This window comes from Oryx dammah, unplaced genomic scaffold (genome assembly GCF_014754425.2).
Source record: "Oryx dammah isolate SB20612 unplaced genomic scaffold, SCBI_Odam_1.1 HiC_scaffold_12, whole genome shotgun sequence".
Taxonomy (NCBI): domain Eukaryota; kingdom Metazoa; phylum Chordata; class Mammalia; order Artiodactyla; family Bovidae; genus Oryx; species Oryx dammah.
Window position 1 is genome coordinate 12,964,936 of NW_024070196.1, and position 26,412 is coordinate 12,991,347.

Consider the following 26,412-nt stretch of genomic DNA (forward strand, 5'->3'; position numbering starts at 1 on the left):
AAATCATATATCTGATAAAGGATTAATATCCAAAATACATAAAGAACTCACAATTCAATAGATTAAAAAATGGACAGATGATCTGACCAGATATTTTCCCAAAGAATACATACAGGTGGCCAGCAGGTACATGAAAAGATTTTACTGTTGCTAATTATCAGGGAAATGCAAATTAAAACCACAGTGAGATATCACCTCATACCTGTTAGAATGACTGTTATCCAAATGACAAGAGATAACATTTGTTTTTGAGAATGTGGAAAAAAGGGAATGCTTGTACACTGTTGGGGGAATGTAAATTGGTACAGCCACTATGGAGAATGTTATGGAGGTTCCTCAAACTATTAAAAATAGAGCTACCATATGATCCGGGAGTTGGTAATGGACAGGGAGGCCTGGTGTGCTGTGATTCATGGGGTTGCAAAGAGTCGGACATGACTGAGTGACTGAACTGAACTGAACTGATGATCCACCCACTTCTGGGTGTCTACCCAAAGAAAATGAAAACACTAACCCAAAAAGATACATGCATCTCCATGTTCATTTCAATATTATTTACAATCGTCAAGGTATGGAAACAAGTATATATTGATGGATGGATGGATATTTCATTGTGTGTCTGTGTATATACACACACACAATGGCATATTATTCAGCCATAAAACGAATGAAATTGTGCCATTTGCAACAACATGGATGGGCCTTGAGGACATTGTGCTAAGTGAAGTAAGTGAGACAAAGATAAATACTGTACTATCTCAGTTATGTGTGAAAAACAAAAAAACAAGCTCATAGATACAAGAACAGATTGGTGGTTGCTAGAGGTGGAGGTGGGTAGGGGATAGGTGAAGGGAATCAAAAGGTACAAACTTCCAGTTATAAGTCATGGGGCTATAATGTTTAACAAAATGGCTGTAGTTGATCATACTGCCTTGCATACTTAAACATTACTAAGAGAGTAATCTTAAAACTTCTCATCAGAAGAAAACAAATTTTGTAAACATGTAGGCAACAGATGCTAACTAAACTTGTGATTACTTTTCAATAAATATAAATATAAGATCATCATGTTGTATACTTGAAATTAATACAGTGTTTTGTCAATTATGAAAAAGTGAAAGTAACTGAGGTGTGTCTGACTCTTTGAGACTCCATGGACTGTGGCCTGCTAGGCTCCTCTGTACATAGAATTCTCCAGGCCAGAGTACTGGGTTGGGTAGCCGTTCCCTTCTCCAGGGAATCTTCCTAACCCAGGGATTGAACCCAGGTCTCCTGCATTGCAGGCGGATTCTTTACCTTTGAGCTACCAGTGAAGTCCAAGAATGCTGGAATGGGTGACCTATCCCTTCTCCAGCAGATCTTCCCGACCCAGGGATCAAACTGGGGTCCCCTGCATTGGAGGCAGGAAAATTCTTTACCAGCTGAGCTACCTATACCCCAATTAAAAGTTATTAAAGGATACATAAATTTCCAGTTATAAGATAAATAATTTCTGGGGATGTAATGTATTTTATATATATTTGATAACACTGTACCATGTGTATGAAAGTTGCTGAGACAGTAGATCATAGACATTCTTAACACATACACAAATCATAACTACATGAGATGATAGATGTGTTAGTTAACCTTATTGTGGTACGTTTTCTACATATACACATATCAGATTACCACATTTTATAACTTAAAATCCCATGGTGTCATATGTCAGGTAGATCTTAATAAACTGAAAAAATTTCATAAACAAAAGGCTGGAATTGCAGACTGTTTGTCAAGCAGAAATTTTTAAAGTATCAGTTGTTCAGTATTTGACCCTTCTGCTTGGATCACTAGAAAACCTGGCTCCCCTTTGACCCAACAATTACTCTTTTCCTAAAGCAGCCTAACTTCCTAAGGGGAAGTTGAGATCATTTTAAAACCATCAGGAATTTTGCTGAAGTGCAAACACCCTGGTGTTATTTTTCCCTTCATGGAAGAACAATGCGTACCTCTGATTTTCTGACACCTGAAAAATTTGTGATTTTGCTTCCTTGAGAATCTAACCAAGAGATTCATTCAAGTTAATATTATTTCAAAATAGCAAAAATTGATAAAACATTATATATAAGATGGAACCTTAAGGGTGCAGATAGGGTTAGACCTGAACTTGATTGGTTCTTGCAGAAAAGGAAATCAACTCAGCAAACCACTGTCAAATCAAGTTAGAAGCATTTATTAAGCACCTACAGTATGCAGAGCACTGTCTCAGATACTTTCCTCCCTCACGAACAGATCATTGTCTCTGCCATTGCAATCTCATGAGAACAACGGATATAAGTAATAAAAATCCATGGTATAAGAAAACAAATTCTATAATACTTGTATAAGCAAAGTGCATTTGGGCCATCTTGGGAAGAGGAATTAATTCAATAACTGTTGAGGAAGAGAGTGGGAGGTGCGGAAGAGGAGGAAAGGATCTATTAATGTAATAACAGAGAATAAAATCAGTATTTCCCTCCCCCCCGCCATTCCCATTTCTCAACCCCAGAGTCACCTTCCCCTAGACTCTTTCAGAGAAAGGATGTTTGCCTCGCATTTGCTCCTGAGTCACCCTCTGCAGCTGCTTCTGTGAGTCACTTGCTGCTTCCCATGGCCCCCAGCTCTGCTTTGATTCTCATCCTGGTTCCCACCTGAATGATCTAGGATTCCTTTTCTCATGAAATGACGATGGTTTCCATGGAAGGATATAAGATCACACTTCCTTCTGTGGCTCTTCTTTTTGATTCCCCATAACACCAAAGCAGAACTTGTGCACGCCTCATATGCTTAATTAAATGGCTGGTGAAAACTAGCGTGTTCAGTCGCTAAGTTGTGTCTGACTCTTTGCAACCCCATAGACCATAGCCCTCCAGGCTCCTTTGTCCATGGGATTCTCCAGGCAAGAATACCGGAGTGGGTTGCCATTTCCTTCTCCAGGGGATCTTCCCCACCCTGGGATTGAAACTGGGTCTCTTGTGTCTCCTGCATTGGCAAGCAGATTCTTTACCTCTGTGCCACCTGGGAAGCATCCAGTGAAAACTAGGGAGGTTTATAATACAGGAGGAGAAAAAAAATGGGAAGACAAATTATCATATTCTCATGGCCCAAGAGGAAACATTGTAAGTCCTCGGTAAGTGTCCTCTTGTGAAAATATCTTAGTTCCTAACTTTGCTCCATTGCTTGGACTTCAGTCTCCTCTTGCCACTTCTAAGAATGGCTTAGTTCTCTAGTCTTTCAAAGCCAAATCCTTACTGCTACCTCACCCCATCCTTTGTCCTTGAACCCCGCTTGGATAACTCAAGGACACAATAGCTATGGCAATCCACTCTTTTAATTGGGAGACTTCAAGGGCAGCCAAGATGAGCTTTGCACTACAGGTCCAATCACTCATTTGAAGTCTCCATGCCAAGCTAATGTGAACCTCTGCACCCTCATCATTCTTGCAGTTTCCCAGTGAATAACTGTGGGATTAAACATGCCCCATGTTCCTTTTCTAGTAGAAACAATACTTTTCAAAGATAGTGCCCTCTAAATTTATGTTAAAGATGACAAGCTTTTTCTAAATGTGAGGCTGTCTCCCTATATATATTCCTCTGATCACAATGGAAATAACACTTTACAGTTTTCCAAGAAGTTTTGATTTTTTTTCTTACCTTCAGGTAATTTCCAGAAGCTTACCTGTGCTTCAGAAATAAAACCTACCATAGTACCTCACCAAGCAACAAGACCATCCATCCTGATGGCCAACATTAGCTACAGCAAGATGAAGAGGAAGCTTTCGGAGTTCTTTCTTTGGGCCGGGTTGACTTCATGGGTAGTCCTTTCCCACTAAAGGATCTCTGTTAGAGTAAAGGAGACAACGGAATGGTGGCAAATGGCACAAACTGGTATAGGTGCCCGGGCTTCCCAGGTGGCACGAGTGGTAAAGAACCTGCCTGCCAGTGCAAGAGACCTAAGACATGTGGGTTTGGTCCCTGAGTAGGGAAGGTCCCCTGGAGGAGGGCGTGGCAAGCCACTCCAGTGTTCTTGCCTGGAGGATCCCATGGACAAAGAAACCTGGCAGGCTACAGTCCATCGTGTCACAAAGAGTCAGACAGTACTTAGCACACACTGGACTGTAGCTGCCTGGAGCACAGCGACCCCACACCCTTCTTTAGGGTAACAGAATCTACCCCCTTAACCTCAGGGGTGGACCTGAAACCAGTCTGAGCCAATCATGGTTCTTATTTTCAGCCACAAGAATTCATCCAAGGATTGGAAACATGATTTAAACCCAGCCAATTAGAGTCCTGCCCCAGGATTTTTTTTAACCTAGTAATGGATAAGAGAAGCCCCTTTTCCTTCAGGCATGATGAAAGCCCAGGCCTGGCTAAAACTTCGTTAACCACCACAAAGAAAGAGCCTACTTTCTACAGTAAAACAGAATAAAATCAATATGCTTATGGCAGCAGAATGAGATCCAGAAGAACCGCAGACAGTGTTGGATCAGAACTGCTATAGATCCTAAGAATCATGCCTCAACTCTCTGAGTTATTTCAGTATTCTTTTTTTTTTTTTTTTAATGTTCAATGTTCTTTTAATTTTGTTCACATTTTGCTTAAATTAGATTGAATTGAGTTCAAATTGCAAGCAAAATGTTCCTGAGATTGTACCCTGTCCAGACCAAATCGACTTCTCTAAAAGTAGGAGTTAAGATAGGAAAAGTTACTCTTTCAGTGAACGTAAGAAAATCCTACATATGAAATCAGAAAGTCCTTCTCTGGCTCATAGCATTATTCTACAGAAAGCCCAGTGCAATCCTTTGGTAAAGGATTTCTGACCATGCTAGCATAATATCACAGGTCCTGTGTATCCTAATCAACCAGTTGTTAACTAGACCTCTATGGGAGGCTGTGGCCAGTCCTGCTGGGCTCATCCCCTCCCAAGTACTGAAGCAATTTAATTTGTGCTTGTCTTCAGGATGTAACTGCGAAACAACCACACATGTGGTATCTAGTAATTATTCAGCAACCTTTGCTCAGTGGGGCAAAGGTGATGTGGCATACTGAGAACTGTGCTTGGAATCTATTTTAGCCAAATGATAAAGCTTGCTGAAGGCTTTTTCTCTTCTTATAATTGTTTCTGGGTGTCCAAAGTGTGTTTACAGGGATGGTTTCCCACTCATCTTGATACAGGGTACTGTTAGTGCTGCTTCTGGTCTGAAGGAGCATCATTCTGTTAGCTTTTCCTCCTGTAGGCTGGCAGACAGTAAAGCAGCCAATACACAAAACTACTCTTTGGGTACGGCTGAAGGTGGTGATGATTGTGTACCATCCTGGGCATTTCACATTCATGAAATAGGAAGTGGGGCTCTGTGCCAGGCACTTCTTCTTGGGTTTCCTCTTCTCCTTTGGAGAGGGATGAAGGAGAACCTTTGTGAGAGGCATGTTCTTATTGGGAGATCATCACCACCAGAAAGGTCTTTTTATAACTTTATAAAAAGTAGGATAGAGGGTTTTTCTGTTTGTTATTTGGACTGCATCGCACAGCATGTGGGATTTTAGTCCCGCAACCAAGGGTCAAACCCATGTCCCCAGCAGGGGGAAGCACAGACTCTTAACTGGACCACCAGGAAAGACCCTAGGATCAAGTTTTAGAGTAGGGTGCTTGATGAGAAGTTTTGTAGGTCTCTAGTTGGGGCTTCCTGTTTTCTGAGAGGATAGCCATGGTCCTGTAGCATGCCATTGCCACTACACCAGGCCTGTCTCCTATGAAGAACTGGGGAGATCCAAGGAACCACATTCAACAAATCTCCCAGCCTGATACTTCCTGAGGCTTTGCTGTAGGTGGTTGTTTTTTTTTGGTGGGGGGGGAGAAGGGGAGGAATATTACAACAACATATAACTTCTGTAAGATTCATCTGTCAATTGACAAACTCTCTGACCCTATGAAGAACTACTTTAAGGTCACAGAAATCAGGAAATACTGGGAAATGTAGAATTTGGTGCAGTTTTTACCAATAGCTAAAGCAGAGCATAAGCTGGAATCAAGATTACTGGGAGAAATATCAAAAACCTCAGATATGCAGATGAAACCACCCTTATGGCAGAAAGCAAAGAATAACTAAAGATACTCTTGATGAAAGTGAAAGAGGAGAGTGAAAAAGTTGGCTTAAAACTCAACATTCAGAAAACTAAGATCATGGCATCCGGTCCCATCACTTCATGGCAAATAGATAGGGAAACAATGGAAACAGTGTCAGACTTTACTTTCTTGGGCTCCAAAATCACTGCAGATGGTGACTGCAGCCATGAAATTAAAAGATGCTTGCTCCTTGGAAGAAAAGCTATGGCCAACCTAGACAGCATATTAAAAAGCAGAGACATTATTTTGCCAACAAAGGTCCATTTAGTCAAGGCTATGGTTTTTCCAGTAGTCATGGATGTGAGAGTTGGACTATAAAGAAAGCTGAGTGCTGAAGAATTGATGCTTTTCAACTGTGGGTGTTGGAGAAGACTCTCGAGAGTCCCTTGGACTGCAAGGAGATCCAAGCAGTCCATCCTAAAGGAAATCAGTCTTGAATATTCATTGGAAGGACTGATGCTGAAGCTGAAACTCTTAATACTTTGGCCACCTGACTCATTGAAAAAGACCCTGATGCTAGAAAAGATTGAAAGTGGGAGGAGAAAAGCATGACAGAGGATGAGATGGTTGGATGGTATCACCAACTTGATGGACATGAGTGTGAGTAAGTTCTGGGAGTTGGTGATGGACAGGGAAGCCTGGCGTGCTACAGTCCATGGCGTTGCAAAGAGTCAGACACAACTGAGTGACTGAACTGAACTGAACTGAAAACAGAGCTGTGAAACTTCTAGAGACTCAGCCCAAGACCCAAGTTGTTATTTTAAAAAATGAGAAACTTCAGTGTCTATATTTTATATCTTAACTACAGCCATAGGCTTCAAAAGCAAAATGACTTCTTACCTTGTAACCCAGATGTTAGATGAGTCCCTTTGCCTCTTAAGATGATTCCAACTCCCATTTCATATTTTTTCCAAAGCCCAGTGCCCAACCCCAAATTTCTGAAAATTCCCAGGGGACCGTCACTCTCATTGTTGTTTCTAGCTCCAAATCCTGCTTCTGCTGATTAGTGTTACTGACAGATTATCTTGCCACGTGGCACACACTTCCCCTGTTCTATACCACATAAACCCGACTGGGGGGCTCAGTCCGTATATTCCCACAGGACACAGGCTCACACATACACTGCATTCTCACAAGGCATTTATGTATAAAGCAGAACTCACTAAAGATTTGGGGTGGTAACGGTAGGATCTACATCACAGAAATAAAAAGATCATGAAACAGAACACTGCATGGTCTTCACCTTAAAACATTTTAAGATAAATCCCTGTATTTCTCCACCTTCGCTCTCCCATAGTCCCTATCTGTTCAGGTTTCTCCATCTGTAGGTGTTTATTGTAGAGAACTATAGCTAGGACTGTTCTTCTTTGTCTCCAGGTACCCAGGCTCTCAGGATGCACCTGCCACCCAAGTAACTTATGGAGTATTTCCCTAAAGCAGATTCTCACCCCACTGTTAAGGTTTTATCCTATAGAATACACAGAATGAATTAAATTTTGAAGCTGGATGATTCTAAGGGATTCTAGCTCTTTCATGCACTATGTTTCTTGGATTTTTACACTGGAACCATGAAAGCTCTCAATTTACTCCCCATCTCTTGTGTCTGAGAGCCTTGTGTTACCCAGTTCCTTTGCTGCAGGTAAGTCCTGCTAAGCAATAATATTGTCACTATACTCTTAGAAATTCGTCTGTAAGAACAGTTGGATTTTTAATAATGCATAATCTGGGAGGAGTTACCCCATGCCTGAGGTTGGGGCGGTGGCCAAGAGGAGCAACCCTACGTCCAAGGAGTGGTGGCTGGATGGGTGCAGGAGGGCCTAGAGGAGCTACTCCACGTTCAAGGTCAGGAGAGGCGGTGGTGAGGAGCTACCCCTCGTCCAAGGTAAGGAGCAGCAGCTGCATTCTGCTGGAGCAGCCATGAAGAGATATCCCATGTCCAAGGTAAGAGAAACTCAAGTAAGACAGTAGGTGTTGCGAGAGAGCATCAGAGGGCAGACATACTAAAAGCATAATCACAGAAAACTAGTCAATCTAATCACATGGACCACAGCCTGTTCTAACTCAATGAAGCTAAGCCAGGCCCATGGGGCCACCCAAAAAGGATGGGTCATGGTGGAGAGGTCTGATAGAATGTGGTCCACTGGAGAAGGGAATGGCAAACCACTTCAGTATTCTTGCCTTGAGAACCCCATGAACAGTGTGAAATGACAAAATGATAGGATACTGAAAGAGGAACTCCCCAGGTCAGTAGGTGCCCAATATGCTATTGGAGATCAGTGGAGAAATAACTCCAGAAAGAATGAAGTGATGGAGCCAAAGCAAAAACAATTCCCAGTTGTGGATGTGACAGGAGATAGAAGCAAGATCCGATGCTGTAAAGAGCAATATTGCATAGGAACCTGGAATGTCAGGTCCATGAATCAAGGAAAATTGGAAGTGGTCAAACAAGAGATGGCAAGAGTGAACGTCGACATTCTAGGAATCAGCGAACTAAAATGGACTGGAATGGGTGAATTTAACTCAGATGACCATTATATCTACTACTGCAGGCAAGAATCCCTTAGAAGAAATGGAGTAGCCATCATGGTCAACAAAAGAGTCTGAAATGCAGTACATGGATGCAATCTCAAAAACAACAGAATGATCTCTGTTCATTTCCAAGGCAAACCATTCAATATCACAGTTATCCAAGTCTATGCCCCAACCAGTAATGCTGAAGAAGCTGAAGTTGAACGGTTCTATGAAGACCTAAAAGACCTTTTGGAACTAACACCCCAAAAAAGATGTCCTTTTCATTATAGGGGACTGGAATTCAAAAGTAGGAAGTCAAGAAACACCTGGAGTAACAGGCAAATTTGGCTTTGGAATACGAAAGGAAGCAGGGCAAAGGCTAAAAGAGTTTTGCCAAGAGAATGCAAACACCCTCTTCCAACAATACAAGAGAAGACTCTACACATGGACATCACCAGATGGTCAACACCAAAATCAGACTAATTATATTCTTTGCAGCCAAAGATGGAGAAGCTGTATACAGTCAGCAAAAACAAGACCAGGAGCTGACTGTGGCTCAGATCATGAGCTCCTTATTGCCAAATTCAGACTTAAATTGAAGAAAGTAGGAAAAACCACTAGACAATTCAAGTATAACCTAAATCAAATCCCTTATGATTATACATTGGAAGTGAGAAATAAATTTAAGGGCCTAGATCTGATAGATAGAGTGCCTGATGAACTATGGAATGAGATTCATGACATTGTACAGGAGACAGGGATCAAGACAATCCCCATGGAAAAGAAATGCAAAAAAGCAAAATGGCTGTCTGGGGAGGCCTTACAAATAGCTGTGAACAGAAGAGAAGCCAAAAGCAAAGGAGAAAAGGAAAGATATAAGCATCTGAATGCAGAGTTCCAAAGAATAGCAAGAGATAAGAAAGCCTTCCTCAGCAATCAATGCAAAGAAATAGAGAAAAACAACAGAATGGGGAAGACTAGAGATCTCTTCAAACAAATTAGAGATACAAGGGAACTTTTCATGCAGAGATGGGCTCAATAAAGGACAGAACTGGTATGGACCTAACTGAAGCAGAAGATATTAAGAAGAGGTGGCAAGAATATACAGAAGAACTGTACAAAAAAGATCTTCATGACCAAGATAATCACGATGGTATAATCACTCACCTAGAGCCAGACATCCTGGAATGTGAAGTCAAGTGGGCCTTAGAAAGCATCATTACGAACAAAGCTAGTGGACGCGATGGAATTCCAGTGGAGCTATTTCAAATCCTGGAAGATGATGCTGTGAAAGTGCTGCACTCAATATGCCAGCAAATTTGGAAAACTCACCAGTGGCCACAGGACTGGAAAAGGTCAGTTTTCATTCCAATCCCAAAGAAAGGCAATGCCAAAGAATGCTCAGACTGCCGCACAATTGCACTCATCTCACACGCTAGTAAAGTAATGCTCAAAATTCTCCAAGCCAGGCTTCAGCAATATGTGAACCATGAACTTCCAGATATTCAAGCTGGTTTTAGAAAAGGCAGAGGAAGCAGAGATCAAATTGCCAACATCTGCTGGATCATGGAAAAAGCAAGAGAGTTCCAGAAAAACATCTATTTCTGCTTTATTGACTATGCCAAAGCCTTTGACTGTGTGGATCACAATCAACTGTGGAAAATTCTTCAAGAGATGAGAATACCAGACCACCTGACCTGCCTCTTGAGAAACCTATATGCAGGTCAGGAAGCAACAGTTAGAACTGGACATGGAAAAACAGACTGGTTCCAAATAGGAAAAGGAGTACGTCAAGGCTGTATATTTTCACCCTGTTTATTTAACTTCTATGCAGAGTACATCATGAGAAACACTGGGCTGGAAGAAGCACAAGCTGGAATCAAGATTGCCAGGAGAAATATCAATAACCTCAGATATGCAGATGAAACCACCCTTATGGCAGAAAGTGAAGAGGAACTAAAGAGCCTCTTGATGAAAGTGAAAGAGGAGAGTCGGAAAAAGTTGGCTTAAAGCTCAACATTCAGAAAACTAAGATCATGGCATCTGGTCCCATCACTTCATGGGAAATAAATGGGGAAACAGTTGAAACAGTGTCAGACTTTATTTTTTTGGGCTCCCAAATCAGTGCAGATGGTGACTGCAGCCATGAAATTAAAAGACACTTACTCCTTGGAAGAAAAGTTATGACCAACCTAGATAGCATATTCAAAAGCAGAGACATTGCTTTGCCAACAAAGGTCCGTCTAGTCAAGGCTACGGTTTTTCCAGTGGTCATGTATGGATGTGAGAGCTGGACTGTGAAGAAATCTGAGCACCGAAGAATTGATGCTTTTGAACTGTGGTGTTGGAGAAGACTCTTGAGAGTCCCTTGGACTGCAAGGAGATCCAACCAGTCCATTCTGAAGGAGATCAACCCTGGGATTTCTTTGGAAGGAATGATGCTAAAGCTGAATCTCCAGTACTTTGGCCACCTCATGTGAAGAGTTGACTCATTGGAAAAGACTCTGATGCTGGGAGGGATTAGGGGCAGGAGGAGAAGGGGACGACAGAGGATGAGACGGCTGGATGGCATCACCGACTCGATGGACGTGGGTTTGGGTGAACTCCAGGAGTTGATGATGGACAGGGAGGCCTGGCGTGCTGCGATTTGTGCTGTTGCAAAGAGTCGGACACGACTGAGCGACTAAACTGAACTGAATACATTAATTGAATCCCAAATTATATTTCAAAAGACACATTCCCGGGAATGGAAAGGAAGTTAGATTCCTTCCTGCAGCAGAACTGGGGGACTGAAGAATCTAAATGACATCAGGAAACAGCTGGTCTCCAGATAGATGTGTTTATTCTCTAAAGTGATTAATAACCACATCATTTGGAATGTCAGAATGGCTGTTTTCCTAATTCTGCAAGGTCATTCAAGTCAAAATGATTGTTTCTTTTCTATAGGCAGTGGTATAGGGAGCAGGCATCACCCCTTGCCTGGAGAGGATGGGTAATGAATATGGCAGAATGATCCATGGGTTTAAAGTTTTCCGTTGAGTCCAGGAATATGATCACATGGGTTGCTCTTAGACATAGAGGGCTAGAGTTTTAATACTATGGCCTAAACGCCCAGCTACCTAAAGCAATTCAAGAATAGAAGAATAACGTGTAGTTGGCCATTTTTTCCTCAGAACCGTGGAGGCAATGTCAATCAACTCCCCTAGTCTTTGGAGTTCAACTGTGTCTCTCAGCTGTGTCTCTGCTCTCTAACGCCTCCCACCCCCGAATCTGCTGAGTCTGAACTCACAGACTCAGTATAAACAGTCTCCCCAGCATCTTACTGTGCTCCAGCCCCAGCAGTCTCTGAGTGGTTCCCCCATACACCCAAGGCATGAATCTTGGTACCGCTGCTTCTCTGTCTGGAGAGCTTGTCCTCCTTATGACCCCCATGACCTCCCTTCATCATTTCGTCCACTTCAAAAGGCTTTCTCTGATCACCTTATCCAAAACGGTTTTCCTGTCATGCTTTATCCCTCTTCCCTGCTTTATCTGTCTTTATAGAACTTACCTGATATTATAACTTAACATCTGTCTCCTCACTTAGAAAGTCCCTGACGTCAAAGACTTCATTCAGTTCACCACTGTATCTCCTATACCTAGAACAGTAGGTCCTGTGCAGTCTGTTGAATTAAAGAAAATACGAATGGATAAGTGATAGATGTGGAAGAAACTCTGTAGCTTAGTGGTTTTAGAGCATGGACTTCTGAGACAGGAAATTCAGGTTCAAGTTCTAGCTTCTCTGTTTACAGGCTGTCTGAACTTCACCAAGTCACTGGACCCATCTCACAGGATGCTTGTGCAGATTAAATAAGGAACTAAATGTAAGTGCTTAAGTGGGATAAGCATCATTGTTTTCTTCTTTGTTTTGTAGTTGAGGAACCAGAGGTAGACTGAAGATCTGGGCTTCTGATCTTGGGGATATCCTGTGCAAAGAAGGAAACAATCTCTTATTCCCTCATAAAGCCTTTCTCAACAGGAATCAAACCCCTTAAAAACATTCACTTTGACTCAGCAGTTTTATTTCTGCAGATTGATCCTAAGGAAATGATCACCTCTGTGTGCACAGATTTAGTGACATAGATCTTTACCACAGTCTTCTTTATAATAGCATTTTGGGGCTTTCCTGGTGGCTCAGTGGGTAAAGAATCTGCCTGCAATGTGGGAAACTTGGGTTCAGTCCTTGGGTTGGGAAGATCCCCTGGAGGAGGTCATGGCAACACATTCTACTATAACAATAGGAATTAGAAGTGTGCCAAGTGTCCAATAGGGAACTGATTTGATAAATTATGGTATAGCCATATGATGTAATATTAACATGGCCATTCAGAATGAGATTGTAGAAAAATTGTTAATAACAAAAGAAAATGCTTACATATACTCAAATGAAAAAGACTGACATACACAAAAAGGGCTGGGTGATTGGAATCAGAATGAATTGTATTTTCTTTGTGCTTTTGTGAATTTCTCACATTTTCTTCAGTAAATAGACCTTATTTTTATAGTCAGTCTTTTATATGCAAATAATAATAGCTTATTAGCCTCTTCAGAGCAAAGTGTTACTACATCTTACAGGGTAAAACTATGAGAGATGCCTAAACTTGAGGGAGTTTCCCAAGTCCTGATGGAATAAAATTCTTATCTCTTATTCCAAATGTCATGATTTTAAGTGAGCAATCTCCCCTAAAAGCTTTGGCATACAGCAGATTCTAGAGTATTCCAGCCTTACGACTGTTAGGACCAACTGTGTGTGTTCCGAACATCCACATTACTCTGTATTAGCACATTTAACTGATGACCTTAGCTATGTTGCATTTTTAAAAAACCAAAATTGACTTACAGCATTACTCATTAGATTTAAATTCTAGGGTGATTCATCATTTACAGTAAATCTATTAGATAAATTACACTGGAAAATTCACCATTGTCAGTGTGGCAGGCCTGCCTGGAAATTAAGAATGGGAAGGGAAATTGAAGGAGAGAGATTCCTATCCATGATTTGAAATTTAAACTTAGATAGCTATGGCAGGCATCCACGCCTCAGCCAAAGAGGAGAAGGCCCCTGTCACATGTCGAAGATATTCTCCTCTAATAATAGCCTAGGATCTCTTTTGGAAAAGGTTAATGCCTTGTTTCATAAGGAAAAATCTTGTATGTTAAAATACTTTCAGGAGTATTTCCTTACCACTTGAGATTCTTCTTTTCACAATATAACTGGACTGCATATGTGTTACATGCGGCAATAGTTAGGTTTCTGTCTGTTAAATATAGTCCCAAAACAACAGCATGTTCGGCTGGGGGCTCTTGCTCACCAGATGTTATTCCACTAATAGTGAGTGAGCTCATCCTTGGTGTGGAAGGCTATTCATTTGGGAGAGAATAAGTGAGACAATCACTACGTCACCTTTTCCTGTACATTATTCTCCCCTGCAGCTAACAAGGAAAATATGCTTCTGTGTCTGTTGTAACTAAGTCTTGTTATTGCTTTCTCAGATCTACATAAAGTGAATCTCAGGCAAACCCCAGTCCGAATTAATATGGACCTGATCATTGACACTGGAGGCTTAGCTTTGGGTGTGGGCTTTGTCTCAGATGCGACCATCATGACTTTGGGGGTGTGACTATCTGATCTTGCCTCCCAGGGGTACTGTCCTCTCCTTATGCTCTTGCAAGGGTAGTTATCTCATTTCCCTGAGTTGGCCATTTGGGAGGCAGGGACTGCTGCTTCTAGAATCATGAAGACTTTTGAATAATAGGGTAAACTTTTAAAATAATGCTTATGAGATCCTGTCTTTTTTTGTTTGCGTGACTCATGTGGTGCTACCCATCTAATCACAAGTCCAGGTTCAGGGTAAAATTATAGATAAACAGCAGAAGGGTGTATATGTATATACACATTTACACATATATCTCACACATACAGATATTTGTGTATATATGTTTTATAAAAAACAAAAGCAATCTTTATGTGGAAGCAATTTTTAGAAAGCACACATTATCAGTGAAGAACCTTAGCCCATTACTAAATTTTATTGCAGCCCTTCTTTAAATACGGTAATAGCAGCACACAATATTACTAAATTTCATGAAAAGCTTTAACTTCTGCAAAGGGCCTAAACCAATGCTGTTTTTCTAGTGTCTTATTTATCTTTAGAGAACATGATTACAAAGGGAAGTGAAACATCTAATAGTAAACCACTTGGCGAAGCTTTCTTTCCCTTTTTTTAAATTATTTTTTTATTGAAGTATAATTGACATACATCATTATATCAGTTTCAGGTATATATTCGTATGTTTTGCAAATCATTTTACAATATATACAAGTATCAAATCATTATCTTGTGAAACATGTTAGACAGTAAGTCTAATTAACCTGTCTTCATGCATAGTTGCAGAATTCCTTTTCTTAAGATGAGAACTTTTAAGATCTGTTCTCAACTTTCAAATGTGCAACCAATACAGTATTGTTACCTTCAGTCACCATGCTATACATTACATCCCCAGGACTTGTTTATTTTATAACTGGAAGTTTGTACCTTTCGACTCTCTTCACTGATTTCACTTATCCCCACCCTGACTCTGGCAACCATCAGTCTGTTCTCTGTATCTGTGAACCTGATGCTTTGTTGTTATTGTTGTTTTTAAAGTCCATGTATCATAAGATCATGTGGTATTTGTCTTTCTCTGCCTGACTTACTCCATTCAGCATTGTGCCCCCAAGGGTGTATCTATGTTATCACAAATGGCAAGATTTCATTCTCTTTGTGGCTAAATCACGGTCCATTGTATGTGTGTGTGTGTGTGTGTGTGTGTGTGTACATACCATATCGTCTGTTTCCATTCATCTGTCAACAGACACCTAGGTCCTTTCCATGTCTGGCTGTTGTGAATAAGGCTACTATGAATACGGAGTTAGTTTTCATTTTCTCTGATAAATATCTGGTAGTGGAATTGCTGGGTCAGGTGGTGGCAGTTCTACTTTTAATATTTTGAGGAACCTCCATACTGTTTTCCATAGTGGCTATGCCGATTTACATTCCCCTCCACAGTGCACAAAGCGTCCCTTTTCTCTACACCCTTGTCAGCACCTGCTGTCTCTTTTCATTTGGAGAAAAGCCGTTCTCACGGGCGTGAAGTGATATTGCACTGTGGTTTTGATTTGCATTTCCCTGATGATCAGTGGTGCCGAGCATCTTTTCATGTTCCTACTGGCCATCTGTATGTCTTCTTTGGGAAAATGTCTGTCCAGATCCTCTGCCCATTTTTAATAGGATTGTTTGTTTTTTTTTATTGAGTTTTATGAGGTCTTTATATACTTTGGATGTTGTCATATATATAAGTTGCAAACATTTCCTCTTGTTTTAATAGGTTGTCAATGAAACTGTTTTTAGTCGGGCACTCAGCAGTGTCCACTCACTTTCCCTCATGCCCTCTTGAGCTGCCTAATCTTCTTTTTGGTACCTAAATGTCACATCAGAAAGGAAGTTTGATGCCTGAGGAAATACTTGGCCAATGATAAAACCTCTTATATTTTTAATTTTTACTGCAGTCTTTCCTGTATTGATCTCTACCCCACATCTGTCCCTTCCTATGGCACATTTGTGCAGAGACCTGAACTGAAAATCAGGATTTCTGAAGCAGTTACCAACTCCATCACTTTCTGTGTCCTGACTTCTTCCCACGTTTTGAAATCTTCATTTCTATAATTGGAATAATAATATCATTAGTGGCAAAAAAGAAAAATCCTAGAATGCATGGCGCACACATGTTGAGTAAATTTGAATAGGTTGGGACATGCCCCTGGATCCACGGCTGTGTGTGACTTTTGTGTGGACCCTCGGCACATTTGCCTTCGTGGCCCCTTCCTTTATAAAAAGACATTTATAAGCTATATTTTATGATTGCATTGATTTAATGATAAATATATTAACATTTTAAGTTGAACTATTTTCCTTGACCTAAGAGTTTATTTTTCTTCTGACATTAAAGGAATGAAAAGATTTTCATGGGCTCTAAAAGTATCGTAGAACCCCCAGTAACTGTGCCTGTTTGATAAGTTAGCCCTGCTTACATCACAAAATCTCCACTGATGTATCAGGCTTCTCCATCCTTGACCACTTTTGTTGTTCCTTTCTTCTCTCTTTTTCTTTATTGCTGATATTTTCAACGGATACAGGTTGTCTGTTTCCCTTCCCTCCATAGGTTCGCCAACTCTGGCGGGCCAAGGCGTACTAACCAACAGAGTTCAAGAACTGAGTAGGCAAGTAACAGTGATGTATTGTACTGCACAGGGAATCATAGCCATTCTTGTAATAACTTCTAATGGAGTATAGTCTGTAGAAATACTGAATCATTATGCTATACACATTAAATTAATATAATGTAAATCAACTGCATGCCAATTAAAATTTTTTAATTAAAAAAAAATACTGTTCTACTAAGGGAATGCCTCTGTGGCTGAAACCCAGAGTGGGTGGAGGGAAGGATTTCTTTGAAAATTAAAATTAAAAATTTGGTTTCCTCTCTGGCAGTACAACATAGTGCAACATCTAGAGTCCGGCTGTTTGAGTTCAGCAAATTCTGACTCTGCCACTCTCTAGCTGTGTGACCTCTGGAACCTTCTTAACCTCTCTAAGTTCCAATTCCCTTAACAGAAACATGGAATAATGTGGTTACTGTCAGGGTTTAGTGAACTGCTGCTATACAGAAAGCTCTTAGCCCAGTTCCTGGCTTATAGGAAGTCACCAATAAAGTTTGTGTATGTCCTGAGTTGCTCGATTGTGTCTGATTCTTTTGCAGCCCCATGGACCGTAGCCCATCAGGCTCCTCTGTCCATGGAATTCTGGAGGCGGGTAGCTATTCCCTTCTCCAGGGGATCTTTCTGATCCAGGGATCAAACCTGGGTCTCTTGAATTGCAGGCAGATTCTTTACCATCTGAGCTTCCAGGGAAGCCCATAGTTATTATCTAATAAATAATTCAATAATTTTTTAAATAAAATAACTGTTCTAGGAGAATAGAAGATGATTCAAGTTCAGTCCAGGCTACTATTCTCTACTGTCTCTGGAGGTGATTGTGAGTAAGTCAGAACCACTTCTAGGTGGAGAGGTAAATATGCAGAGAGGTTCCTGGAGTCATGTACACCACCTTTTAAGAATAATTTTAATCAGACTATGGGCTTTGGGTGGTTTTTATCTTTCCTCTTGGTAATTTCTATATTTCTTGAATGTTTTAAGTGAACATTATCTTTAATAGAAAGGATAAAAATATTAAAACTTAATTTTAATAAGGGTCAACTACTCTGTTTTTTCAGACTAGGTGCTGACCCAGCTTCTATTTATCCATTCTAGAACAGGTCCTTGGTCTTGAAAGAACACCCTGCTAGATCCACACCCTGAGATAGTCCCTTTCCAGGCTACCTCTGAGTTGGCTGTATGACTTACTCTGGCCCGTGGAATAATAGCAAGTAGAAATTTAAATAAATTTTCTTTTTTTATGATTTTTTTAAAAATGTGGATCATTTTTTAAAGTCTTTGTTGAATTCATTATAATATTGCTTCCATTTTATGTTTGGGGTTTTGGCCACAAGGCATATGCGATCTGGATTTCCCTGGTGGCTCAGTGGTAAAGAATCTGCCTGCCAGGAGACACAGTTCGATCCCCTGGTCAGGAAGATCCCTTGAAGGAGAAAATGGCAACCCACTCCAGTATTCTTGCCTGGGAAATTCCATGGACAGAGGAGCCTGATAGGCTACAGTCCATGGGGTTGCAAAAGAGTCAGACATGACTTAGCAGGTAATAAACAACAGCAATATGTGGGATCTCAGCTCCCCGACCAGGGATCAAACCCACATCCCCTTGCATTGGAAGATGAAGTCCTACCTACTGAACCGCCAGGAAAGTCTCTAAATAACTGTTTTCTTGGGTTGATATTTTGAGTTGGAGATTAGGGCACATCTTCCATAAGACTTTCATTTTCTCCCAGTCAACACGATCACCAAAGAGAGAGAAGTGCTGCTTGCATTTTCTTTAACATGTTTTTCATTTGCTATCACTTGAAAGTGTAAAAGAACTTCTCCAAGTGCCTCAGTAATTAAAAAGGAGGAGTTAATGTGCTAAGACACAATAAGTTGAATATTTTTCTCAGTGGGTGGCCTTGAGAGTAGCTGATCTAGCCAACCATATGGTCCTTGTTTTCTGTATCTCTATTTATGTTAACTCCGGAATTCTGCCACTGTAAGGCAGCTGAGTAAACTTTTGCCCCTCGTTTCTGTCTTGTATTAAACAGAGGGCTTCACCTGAAACATTTCCTGGGTGCCGTTTCCTTCATGGGAAAAAGAATTCAAGGACAAATTCCTTAGGAAAAAAATTACATTCGCGTGATTATTTTCTTTTCACATGTTTCTCTGTCTCTCATTGTCTAAGTCCCTTTCCTTTTGTATTCCATTTATCATCTTACTGTCTCTTTCTCCATCAAGAGAGAAAGCAAAAGGTCCTAAATAATTTTAGCACATGAAGAACCAGATTCAGTGAATAAGCCAGCAACTACTGAGCACCCACCGGGGGTCTCATGTCCCACTAGACGCTACAGGAGGTTATGAGCGCTTCCTGACAGAACGGAGGTCTGCTGGCTGGGTGTCCACACACTCTCCCGTCTCGGGGCGGGTGGGGACTGTGCAGAACTGGAGAGCAGGGGCTCAGGCGGCCCCTGCTCAGCTGCTGCTCAACCTCAGCCAACTGTTGCCATGTGGGAATGAAGGGCCCCATCTTGCCAGGTCAGCTCATTTTTTCCCAAGAAGCTAGGAATCAAGATTTTTTGCCTGAACTCGCTCCATTTAAAAAGTTGTCAACTAATACAAAATTTTTAAAAACAATGCGTGGGCCAACAAATGTGCAGGCCAAGTCAAATAAGTCTGCAGGCCTGATTTGGCTCACCTTCTTGCTTTACATTAGAAACTCTCCCTGAATTTAAAAATGCTTACCCCTCGGAATGACTCAGTGACATTTATAATCATCTATTACCTTTTCTGAAGAAAAACCTTGAGTAAGGCTCTTGAATGCAAATCCTAAACAACAAAACCTGCCATTGTGATCATTTATACCAGAGGGCAAAGTAACTTGTTGACACAATTTTTCACGTTTAAATACTTGTTTTCGTATCATGTAGATTCTGCCTAAATTGTGTAGGAATCAAGTCTTACCATCATAGTTTCTAAGATCAAATCTATATCAGTATTCCCCCCACCACCCACAGACAAAATACCATCCCGTAACAAAAATGACCCCTACTGAGGGTTATTTTGGGTTCCTGCAGGATTATTATTGCTGGAAATAACAAGTGGTTGGCAAGGATGTGGAGAAATTGGAATCCTCGAACACTGTTGGTGGGAATGTAAAATGATGCAGCCGCTATGCAAACAGTGTGATGATTCCTCAAAAAATTAAAAATAGAAATATCATATGATCCAGCAATTCCACTTCTGAATATATATATACCCAGAAGAATTGAAAGCAGAGTCTCTAGGAGATATTTATACACCCATGTTCATAGCAGTGTTATTCACAACAGCCAAAAGATGGAAGTAGTCAAAGTGTCCATTGGCAGATGGATAAAATGAGGTATATACACACAATGGAATAATATTCAGTGTTAAAAAGGAAGGGAATTCTGGCACATGGCAAAATCATGAACTTTGGGGGCGTAATGCTAAGTGAAATAAGCCAGTTGCAAAAAGGAAAATACTGTATGATTCCACTTATCTAAGGTATCTGGAGTAGTCAGATTCATAGTTACAGAAAGCAGAATGGTGTTGCCAGGAGCTAGGAGGAGGTAAAAAGGGGTAGTTGTTAAATGGGTGTATTATGTTCTCCAGAGAAACAGAACTAATATGATGTTTATAACAGAGATCTATTTGAAGGAATTGGCTCATGAAATTATGGAGGCTGGCAAGTCCAAAATCTGCCGGGTAGGCCATCAGGCTGGAGACCCAGGGAAAAGCCAGTATTGCAGTTTAAATCTGAAGACTGTCTTCTGAAGGTATTCCTTCTTTCTTGAGGGAGGTCGATCTTTTGTTGTATGTAGCCCTTCAGCTGCTTAGATGAGGCCCACCCACATTGTGGAGAGCAGTCTGCTTGGGCACACTCTACCAATTTAAATGTAAGTCTCATCCAAAAACACCTTCAAAGAAACATCCAGAATAATGTTTGATCACATAGTCAGGCTCTGTGCTTGCTCAAGTTGACACATAAAATACCATCACATAAAAGTTGGCACATAAAATACCATACTATACTGGTACAATGTGTATGGAGTTCTGGTTTTGTAGCATGAAAGATTCTGGAGATTGATTGCATATCAGTGTGAATACACTTGCCAGTACTGAACTTTAAGATGGTTAAGATGGTAAATTTTATGTTATATATCTTTTACCAAAACTGGGGGGAAAATGTATATTAAATTTTCCCCTTAGGCCTGCAATGTCAATGGGATGGACAAGTGTCAAGATCTTCCTATTGCCAGGAAACTCTGCAGCCACTATCAGGACTGGAAGTGGCATGATAAATGATACAAGAAAGCCCATTTGGGCCAGCCCTGAAGATCAGCCTCTTTGGAGGCACTTCACATGCAAAGGGAATTTTGCTAGAATGTCAGAGTTGAAGCCAAACAGGTAAATTCTGGCTTTGAGAAGTATTTCAGGGTCCAGCTGGTCAATAAGAGCAAGAAACTCAACAGTTTCTTACCCAATGATGATTGCTCAAACGTTACTGCAGAACACAGTGAAGTTTCCGTTGCTGGATTTGACCACAAAATAGCATGCTCTTGGTGACGTTCCTAGAGTCCACTTTAAAGTTGTCGAAGTAGCCGGTGTCTGTCTTGGCCTTATGCAAAAGCAAGAAGAAAAGACTAAGATGAAAAGTTTTGATGACGCAAACATAGTAGTAATAAACTTTCATATATCAAAAAAAAGTGTATTAAAGAGAGAAATTTCTTTTCACTAAATAGAAAAACAAATATTTTCATAAAGGACATTAGGGTACAATCTAGACTATATTTTAACATTAGGGTCTTACCAAAAAAAGTTCTTTGTATAGCAAACTTCTATAAAAGTTGAGAGGTAAAATAATTGTATCTCAGAAAGCTATTTCCATGGGAAGCTAAGATTATATAGTCTAGTTATATTGCTTCCTCAGGAATATTATTTTCCTCAGGGATAGAGCACGGAGAGCAAGAGAAATAGAAGCTAATACCTCCCCCCTTTTGATTGTTACTCTCAGATAACAAGCTTTTCAACTGAAGTGTTGGTAAAAGCTAAATAGCAGTCAGCTCATGACTGGTCATATGATAAATGGCTATAATTTTAGTAATTTGGTCAATATTGCTATGTACACAGGAGGTAGAATTTTTATTGAAATATAGTTGATATGCAGTGTTGTGTTAATTTTAGGCATACTGCAAAATGATTCAGTTTATATATGTGTGTGTATATATACACACACACACCCCCTTTTCTAGATTATTTTCCCTTATAGGTTATTACAAAATATTGAGTATAGGTCCCCGTGCTGTATGGTAGGTCTTTGTGCTTACTCATAGCAGTGTATATCTGTTCATCCTAAACTGCTAATTTAACCCTCCCCCCACCTCAGGAAGCACAATTTGATCCAGAGGACCACAAAACCTATGCTTTCAATGCATTTCAAGTAAACTTTCTGACATTTTATGCTCATACTTGGAGATTCTTCATAAGGTAAGTGAGGTATCATTAAATGACTGTTCAGCAATCTTAACTTAGTGACTCAGATAATTTGTTCAAGTTTCTACATGCTAGAGAAAGCCTTTCAAGTTCAAGTTTCTAAAGCTCAAACCTAACTGATGTGAGAGAAAGCATCCTTTCTTTGGTCCCACTATAATATAGACTGGTTTATCCTAATACCAATGTTATATGAGTAACAATAGCTTCAATCCTAATGCTGACATTCAAGGTATGATCGTGATAGTAAAATAATTACCAGTTGTAATTAAAAAGGCATACACTACCATGTGTAAGATAGATGGCCAGTGGGAATCTGCCATATAGCACAGGGATCTCAGCTCAGTCCTCTGTGATGACCTAGAGGGGTGGGATGGGGTAGGGGTGGGAGGAAGGCTCAAGAGGGAGGGGATATATGTGTACATACAGCTGACTCACCTTATTGTACAGCAGAAATGAACACTGTAAATAAATTATACTTCAACTGTAAAAAGTTAAATTAAAAAATAATTAAAAAGGCAACATCAATTTTACTCAAAACTCCATAAAGGAAAGATCAGTTCAGTTTTTTGTAATTTTGGGGGGGGTTTTCTGTATTTTGTATTACCCATTTCTCTAAAGGCTTTTCCTACCTGCCCACCCCCCGCCCCCATGAAACTGAAGAGTTAAGTAAAGGAAATAGTAATTGCTGCAGCAAGAATGAGCTTTCCTTCTCCACAAGAAGGCAACCCCGTGACAGGCACTCCAGTCTCGGTTCAGACAGCTGCCTCCTGGAGAAGCTCATTTAGGCCCAAGTGGGCAAGTCCGATGAGGTGATGACAGAGGTGCCGGCTAAAATGCTGAGCTCAGCCCATCGCAGTTTCAGAGTTTTGAGTCTCCTTGTTTTGAAAAGGAATTTATTATTTTCTTCCACTATTACCTCATTAAAAAAAATTCTTGGTACTTCCCTGGTGATCCAGTGGCTAAGATTCTGTGCTCCCAATGCAGGGGTCCTGGGTTCCATCTCTGGGGAACTAGATCTCACACGCTGCATCTAAGACCTTATGCAGCTAAATACATAGGCAAATAAATAAATAAGTATAAAATATAAAATAAACCTTAAAACAATTCTCCACTGTGAACGCAAACTTGGCAAACCACTGAATTATAATACAAAGGTATACACTGAAGAAACCTAACGTAATCTAGAGGGTTTAGGGAAAAGCCTTCCCTAGAGATAAAGTTTTCAAAGGTAGGCCTAAGTTTGAAGCTTGATTTAATTTAGAAGCAGAGAAATGTTCTATATATTGTGCCTATTAGAATAGGGGGCTGTGAAAAAGGATCAGTTACTGTTCTTGCAAATTTAAAATGTGACTATCTAAATTTAAAGTATTACAGCTATTTTTAATATTAAAAATAAGATTTTTCCCTTGACTTCTAGTTATGTTCAACATCTTGTCATGGTTTGTTTGTTTGTTTTTGACTATTTATAACTCCCTTTCTTTGAACTGCCTGTTTATATTTTTTGCTCATTTTTTCCTCTTGAGTCATTTGTGATTTTTCTTATTGATTTGTGAGTGCTCTTTGTATACTGACACTTTGCTTGATATATGTGAGCAGGTGATTTCTCTCAGCCTGTCACTTGACATTTAACTTGGCTTAGTGTCTTTCAAATGTCAGCAATTAAAATTTTTATAGAGAATAATTTGTAATTATTTTCTTAAAAGTGTATGGGGTTTTAGCTTTTTATTTTGTATTGGAGTTGATTAACAATGTTGTGATAGTTTCAGGTATATAGCAGAGTGATTCATTTTGCTGTAATAGATACATTTTCCGTTTAGATTGTTACATAGATAATAAGCAGAGTTCCCTGTGCTGTACAGCAGGTCCTTGTTGCTTATCCATAAGCTTGTGGATTTTAATTTTGCTTAGGAAAGTCTTCTCCAATGCAATACAGTAATAGAACTTCTTCTGGTATAATTATACGTATCAAAACCATCTAATCTCTCCACAAACATTTTACAGTTTCCTTTTTCTGTAAAATGGAGATGATATCAACCTTACAGTGTTTTGTGCAAATGAATAGACACATGTGAAATATCTGGCACACACAGGCACTCAATAGACTTATTGTGGAGATAAGAAAATTGAGAGCAGTGAAATAAGAGGACCGGCCGAGATCAAATACAAAAATGCGACCTCCCAAGTCCCTGCCTCAAGGCAGCTAGACTAAGTGGCCTCTCCTTAGCCTCTGTATGGACAAGTAGAGTTGACTTTCCTTTTCCGTGGCTTTATGTTAAACAAGTACACAGACACCTGAAAACAGCTTCCCATCCCCTGCAGGAGATGGTTACATGTTTGGGGTTTGATGTTTTCCTCCCCTTCTTTCCCACCTCCTGCTTGACCTGCCACAGGGTGTATCTGCTTCGTCCTTCCCTCTCCTCACCTTGCCATTCCCATGCCTTGCCCTTGCTTTGAATCCATCAGTCCACACCCAAGCCCCTGAAGCCTGGGACGCCGATGAATGTGGCACAGTGGGGATCCAGGATCGCCATGCCCCATGGGGAGGAAGGCACACTGCAGACGCCCCCCCATTCTGATTCCTAGTGTCTCATCTCACTGTGTTTCATGTATATTACTTCCACAGCCTCCCTGCCTCTCAGCCTTCCTACCCACCGCTACTGCCCTCCACACACTCAGACTCCACTCTGCTGCCTTCATGTTGCTCCTAAAGCAGAATCTGGTCACGTTACTCTTTACTTAAAACACTTTGGTGCTCTGCCACGCACTAATTATTTTGCTGTAGGCAAATATTTTCCTTCTTTGGATCTCTTTCTGACTCTGATGCTGGGAGGGATTGGGGGCAGGAGGAAAAGGGGACGACAGAGGATGAGATGGCTGGATGACATCACCGACTCGATGGACATGAGTTTGAGTAAACTCTGGGAGATGGTTATGGACAGGGAGGCCTGGCGTGCTGCAATTCATGGGGTTGCAAAGAGTCGGACACGACTGAGCGACTGAGATGAACTGAACTGAACTAACAGCTTTTAGTAGACAACACAGGGACTTCCCTGCTAGTCCAATGGTTAAGAATCTCCTTTTCCAGTGTGGGGGCCATGTATTTGATCCCTGGTTGGGGAAATAAGATGCCACATGCCACAGGGAGACTCAGCCCACGTGCCACAATGAGAGAAGCCTACACATCGCCACAAAGAACCCATGCACTGCAATGACCCAGCACAGCCAAAGAGAGTGTATCAAATATATTACAAATATTTTATATTACATATATAAAATAGAACTATCTAACCTGACCTATAAATCCTCTGTGAAGATCTCCAGCTTCACCCCTGGCCGTCTCCTATCTTGCGTTTCTTGGTCCAGTCATCCCCGTCCCCTTTCCACTCCTAGAATGCAAACCTCACTCGTGTTCTGTAATCTGCACTCACTGTTCCCTCTGTTTGGAAGAACACTTCTCACCCTGCTTCTGGGGCCCTGCTATCCACCTTCAGTGCCTACTTTTTATTTATAATGTGAAGTTCAACTTCCTCCTGAAATATGTTTCTGACGTATACTATCCTCTCAACGAATATGTGTTGAATGAAGAACGATTAAACACTGATTAGGTATTGATACTATCTGTTAATAATTGTATGTATATTATCTCATTCAGTGCTCACAAACTTCCTGTGAGGTTGATAGCATTAATCCCATTATTATGGATGTTCAGACCAAGCCTAAGAAAGGTTGAGTAACATGTCCAAGTTTATGCAATTATACAGTTATCGGTGGCAAAACTGATATCCAAATCCAGGTCTGTCTGACCCCAAAGGCCAGGTTTAGAGTGAATTAGAGCAGGACATGAAGGAAGAAGTAATCAATCGTCACATAAAGCTCTCAAGAACAAGGTTTTCTCATGTAAAGTGTGCATAGATTTGCAGAAGCAGGGCAGAATCTTTCAACCCTGGCTTTTTCACCAATAGCTAAGG

At 40.7% G+C, this 26,412-nt stretch overlaps 2 pseudogenes; one reads left to right on the forward strand and one right to left on the reverse strand.

The window, feature by feature from the left end:
- Window positions 1-5,158: 5,158 nt before the first annotated feature.
- Window positions 5,159-5,444, reverse strand: LOC120871629 (annotated as a pseudogene).
- Window positions 5,445-21,178: 15,734 nt separating this feature from the next.
- Window positions 21,179-21,603, forward strand: LOC120871630 (annotated as a pseudogene).
- Window positions 21,604-26,412: the final 4,809 nt, after the last annotated feature.